This window comes from Nannospalax galili, unplaced genomic scaffold (assembly GCF_000622305.1).
Source record: "Nannospalax galili isolate Female #2095 unplaced genomic scaffold, S.galili_v1.0 scaffold1622, whole genome shotgun sequence".
In the NCBI taxonomy this organism is placed as follows: domain Eukaryota; kingdom Metazoa; phylum Chordata; class Mammalia; order Rodentia; family Spalacidae; genus Nannospalax; species Nannospalax galili.
In genome coordinates, this window is record NW_008348203.1 from 135,499 (window position 1) to 141,845 (window position 6,347).

The window sequence follows — 6,347 nt, forward strand, 5'->3', positions numbered from 1 at the left end:
TTTTTCCTTTCTTTTTATGTTTTGTTGTTTTGAGATGGGTCCTGAGGCCAGGTTGGCCTCCAACTTGGTATCTAGCTGAGGTTGACTTTGAAAAACAAATTTTTTTTTTGGTCTTTTTGAGACAGGGTCTCTTGTAACCTCAGCTGGCCTGGAACTCACTATGTAGACCAGGCTGGCCTTGAACTCACAGAGATCCGCCTGCCTCTGCCTCCCAAGTGCTGGGACTAAAGGCTTGGCTACCACATCCCGTTTGACCTTAAATTTTTAATCCTCCTGCCTCTGCCTTCAGAGTTCTGAAATTACAGTCATGTACCACCATGTCCTGTTTCTGCAGTGCTGGAAACAAACTCAGGACTTTGTGCATGCTAGGCAAGCACTTTTCCAACCGAGCTACATCCCCAACCCCTGTTGGGTTCCTTTTGTCAGTTCCAGTCATTGGTTTTTTGTAAGAGAAACCAAGTGACCTTCTAACCTCCCTGGCCCATCACTTATTTCTCTCAATGCAGACCAAGAACCAGAACGAACATTGTGTCTATAGATAGGCAAGTCAGTTTGTCTTGTGATCCTCTTGGATCTGCAGTCCTTGCCCTCAAGCTGTTAGCAAGCAAGTGCTACTAATGCCCATGCCAGGTGGAGAAAAGAAAGCTTTTTTCCTTGCTACCATCATCAAGAAGAGTCTAGGCTTGAACCACGCATTGGCAAGGCGATGGGTGTTGCAGACAATGTTCACATTCCCCCACTTTCCTTTACGAATGCACCTAGGAGGGCCATATGAGGCAGTGAATAGGCAGCTGCCTGCAAGGCAGGAAACCTCCTCACCAGGAACCAAGTCTGCTGGCACCTGGATCTTGGACTCTCCAACCTCTAGAATTGAGGAGAGTACCTGTTGATGAGGTCCATGGTGCTTTTTGTAGCAACCTGAGCTCAGCCCTATGATCTGCCAAGTCTAGAGTAGGTCAACCAGCACACCTTCTAGAAAGGTTCACTGCAGAGTGAGCCTGGAGCATCTCCAAGTGTGAGGAAGTTGTCAAAAGGATTCAACCTGTCACCAACCAAAGGTAAACAATTTGAGCATCAAAAAAGATAAAAGACTGAACTGGGTAATTGTAGCTCACATCTATAATACCAGCATTCCGGAGGCTGAGGCAGGTGTATTGTCAAAAGGTCAAGACCAGCCTGGGCTACATAGTTTGTTCCATGCCTACCTGGGCTACAGAGTGAGGCCTTTTCTCAACTACTCACTCCCACAAAAAAAAAGAAAGTCCTTAGATATACTAACCCTCCTGGGACAGCACAGGACCCCACAGCTTCTGTTGTTGCTCTGAGGACAATACATTCTAACTTGGTTTCTCATTTGCTTCTTTTACCAGCCTGACTTGATCCAGGCTTTTTGTTTGTTTGTTTTGTTTCTTTGAGATAGGGTCTTACTCTGCAGCCTAGAGTAACCTGGGGCTCAGTGTGTAGCTCAGGCTTGTCTCATGCATTCATTCCTGCCTCAGCCTCCACAGGTCTGGGATAATAAGGGCGCTCCATTGCACCTAGCATCAGCCTGAGTTTCTTGAAGTTTTTGTTTTGTTTTGTTGTTTGTTTTTGTTGTTTTCAGACAGAGCCTACTGTGTATCCCACTATGTAGACTAGGCTGACCTTGAACTCACAGAGATCCACCTGCCTCTACCTAGTGCTGGGATCAAAGGTGTACACTACCATACCTGGCTTTGTTTTTTCTTTTTTGAGATAGAATCTCATTATATAACCTTGGTCTCCTGGAGTTGGCTATATGGAGAGGCTGGCTTCAAATTTTTTATTCCCTTGCTTCTGGCTCCCACCACTCCCAGCTGCAGTAGTCTTTAAGGTGTTAAATGCAGCTGGGCATATTGGTTCACCCACTCCTGTAATCTCAACACTCAGAAGTGGAGGCAGAAGTTTCAAGGTTACAGAGTCATGCTTGGCTGCACAGCTGGTTCCAGACCAGCCTGAGCTCATGAGACCCTGTCTCAAAAGAGAAAAAAGAGGGGCTGGAGAGATGGCTCAGCATACGTCCTCTTCTGCCCTCCTATGGCACTGAGGGACATGGGTACGGTTACCTACATTCAGGCAATACATTCATACACATAAGAATTAAATAAAGGCCAGGCATGATGGCGCATACCTTTAGTCCCAGCACTCGGGAGGCAGAGGCAGGTGGGTCCCTGTGAGTTCAAGGCCAGCCTGGTCTACATAGTGAGTTCCAGGACAGCTGGGGCTACAGGGAGACCCTGTCTCAAAAAGACAAAAAAAGAAAAGAATATATTTTTTAAAAATCCATGAGTCACCGAGCATGGTGGCACACGCCTTTAATCCTGGCACTCATGATGCAGAGGCAAGCAGATCTCTGTGAGTTCCAGGACAGCTGGAGCTACAGAGAGACCCTGTCTCAAAAAGACAAAAAATAATAATAATAATAAAATACATTTTTTAAAAAATCCATGAGTTGGGATGGGCGTAGTGGCGCACGCCTTTAATCCCGGCACTCATGAGGCAGAGGCAAGCAGATCTCTGTGAGTTCAAGGCCAGCCTGGTCTACATAATTCCAGGACAGCTGTGGCTACAGAGAGAGACCCTGTCTCGAAAAGACAAAAAAATAAAATAAAATAAAATATATTTTTTAAAAAATCCATGAGTCACCAGGCGTGGTGGTGCACGCCTTTAGTCCCAACACTGGGGAGGCAGAGGCAGGCGGATCTCTGTGAGTTCAAGGCCAGCCTGGTCTACATAGTTCAGGTCAGCTAGGACTACAGGGAGACCCTGTCTCAAAAAAGATTAAAAAAGAAAAAAAATCCATGAGTCCATAGACAAAAAACTCTCTCCTAAAGGCAGACCAATCTAATCTGTCTCCTTTGGGTGCCATTATTGCTCCAAAATTATAGTCTGAAAATTGGTAAAGGGAAAGAATTATGTATCCTGGAGCTGGGGCTAAGCTCAGTAGTAGGGTGCTTGTCTGCCCTATATAAAGCCCTAAGTTGTCTTGGTGTTTGTTTATTTGTTTTGAGACAGGGTCTCACTGTCCCTGGCTTGCCTGAAATTCACAAAGAGCCACCTGCCTCTGCATCTGCCTCTCCAGTGCTGGGCCTAAAGGTGTGTTCCACTACACATACCTCAGGAGAAGGCCCTAGGCCTGATCTCCAGTACTGAAAAAAAAGCGGGGGGGGCCTGGTGTCATAGCATACACTTGTAACCCCAGCATTTGAGAGGCTGAAGCAGGAGGTGAGTTCAAGGAAAGCCCTGGGATGCATAGTAAGACCCTATCTCAAAGGAAAAGTTCTAGTCAATAATAGATAACAGCTAGTTATTCACTATGTAAAGATAGAATAGAGCCAGGCATGGTAGTGCACACATGTGATCCCAGTACTTGAGAAATGGAGGCAGAGTATCAGGGGTCCAAGGCCAGCCTTGGCTGTGCAACAAATTCAAGGCTAGCCTGGGATACAGGAGACATTGTAACTACCAGTTAGATACATGGTTGAGAACTGGGCCCTGTGGTATAAACCTAGAATCCCAGTTACTCAGAGGCTGAAGATGGAAGATTTGGAGCAAGTTCATAAGGTCTACCTGGGCATTAGGGATGTAGCTTAGGAGTGTTTGGCCAGAATGCCTTGAAGCTCCAGCACTAAAAAGAAAAGTTCCAAGGAAAATGATTTCCAACCTAACTTCTCTAGCTTTTTAGACAGGCAAGTCGATCATACCTGTAATCCTAGCACTTGAGAGGCTGAAGTAGAAGGAATGCCATGAGTTTGAGGTCGGCCTGTGCTACATAGTGAGTTCAAGGCTAACATGAGCAGCTTAGACTGTCTCTCAAAATAAATGATCTGTTTTAAAGGGCTAGTGATATAGCTTAATAGTAGTTTGCCTAGCATTTGAGAGGGCCTAAGTTCACACCTTCCTACAAATAAGCAAAAATAATTGACTGTAGCAAATCTTCAAGGGTACTTATAAAAAACCTTTATGGCCAGACATGGTGGTGCACGCCTTTAATCCCAGCACTTGGGAGGCAGAGGCAGGCAGACCTTTGTGAGTTTGAGGCCAGCCTGATCTACATAGTGAGTTCAAGGACAGCTGGGACTACAGAAATACCCTGTCTCAAAAAGACAAAAAAAAAAAAACCTTTATGAAATATTGATGTGGGCATCAATGTGGGAGATGGCTCAACAGAGAGGTGTCTGCCACCAAACCTGATGACCAGGCACCCACATGGTGAAAGAAAAAAAGACTCCTGAAAGTTGTCCTCAGACCTTCACACACATGCCATGGCATACACATATACTCACACTAAATAAATACATCTTTAAATGTTGATGTGAAACTGGATATTTGCATGGTACTGAAGAATCAACAACCTACATAAACCCAGATGTCCCTCAACTGGTGAACCATAAACAAAGTGGCTTGTCTATGCACTAGAATAGAACAGCTTCCAGAGGGAGTGAGCTGGTGCCTATAACAGCATGAATGAGTTTCGTGCAGTGTGCTAGGAGAAAAAATATCCTGACTCTGAGGGCTACTCACAAGAACTGGGGGCAGGGTGGATGTTGACTACAAAGGTGCATGGGAAAATTTGGGAGTAGCAGGTTGAAATATACTCTCTAAATTGTACTAAGAACATTTAACATGAACCAGCAAGATGGCTCAGTGGGTAAAAGCCCTTGCTGCACAATTCTTGATCTCTGGAAACCATATAAAAAGTTGCATGTGGTGGCATGCGTCCATAGTCTCAGCACTCCTAGAATGAGGTGGGAGGTGGAGACAAGAGAATTACCTAGAAGTTCTCTGGACAGCTAGTCTGGAGTACCCAGTGCAGCAGCAGAAATGAGACCTTGCTTCAACAAGGTGGAAGGAGAGAAGCAACTCCTGAGCATTGTCCTTTGACGTTCATGTTCAAAGTATGGCACATGTATGCCCACACTCACAATAATAGTAACAATAATAAAAGGACACAATGGGGCTGGAGAGATGGCTCAGCAGTTAAGAGCACTGATTGCTCTTGCAGAGGACCTGGGTTTGATTCCCGGCACCCACATGACGGCTATAAACCATCCTTAACTCCAGTTCCAGGGGAATCCGAAGCCCTCTTCTGACCTCCGTGGCATTGCATGACACAGGTGCACTCACATACATGCAAGAAATACACTCATACACATAAAATAAAAAATAATAAAATGTTTTTTAAAAATAGAAGGACACAACACAAGATCTACCCTCTTTTTAAATTCCTTTGGTTATGTTTTATTTGTTTGAGTGTTTTGCCTATGTAAGTGCACCAAATGCATGCAATGCCCGTGAAGACTGGAAGAAGGCATCGGATTCTTTGGAGCTGAAGTTGTGAATGGTTGTTAGCTGTCATGTGGGTGCTGGGAACTAAACCCTGGTCTTCTCGAAGAACAACCAGTGCTCTTAATAGCTGAGCCATTTCTTCAGCCCCAGATCTACCCTCCTAAAGTTTTGGTGTACAACAGTGTTAACTCCAGATGCAATGTGTACCACAGATCTCTAGAACTTACTCATATTGCACAACTAAAATTATATTCCCACCAACAAGTGACTCCCTCTTTCCCCACCCTCCACCCTGGCCTCTGCAACCTCCATTCTGATGACTGCTTTTATGTGTTTGATTATTTCAGACTCCTCATATAAATGGGATCATGCCCCATTTGTCCTCTGTGACTGGTTCATATCACTTAGTATAATGTTCCACAGACTATGTTGTTGCCTGTGGTAAGCAGTGTATAATAATTGTGTTTATGTTTGACATCTTAAAAAAAAATCTGATGGGCACTGAGGTTGTTTCCTCTTGCTGTTATGAGCATGCTTTTATGGTATTCTCGATTGGGGGGCAATTGCACAATTATATGCATTTGTCAAAACCCACACTCAGCTGGGTGTGGTGGCCTATACCAGAACGCACTGGGGAGGCAGAGACAGGATGATCATAGTAAGCTGGAGGCTAGTTTGAGTTCCAGGCTAATTAGGGCTACATAACTCCCCCACCTAAAAAAAATTCTGACAAATAAATAAATGGATGAGTGAGGAGGGAGCAAAATAGTATGAAGGGTATCATGGCTGTGGTCAGCATCAGTTCCTGCTGCTCAACAAAGTGCAAAACTCTCAACAGTCAGTTTCTCTCTCTCTCTCTCTCTCTCTCTCTCTCTCTCTCATTTTTATTTTTATTTTATGTGAATGAGTGTTTTGCTTGCATGTATATATGTTTGCACCTTGTGTGTGCAATGCCCACAGTCAGAAGAAGACATTGAATCCCTTGGAACTGTAGTTAAGGTGTTACCTGCCATGTGGGTGCAGGGAACAGCACCTGGGTC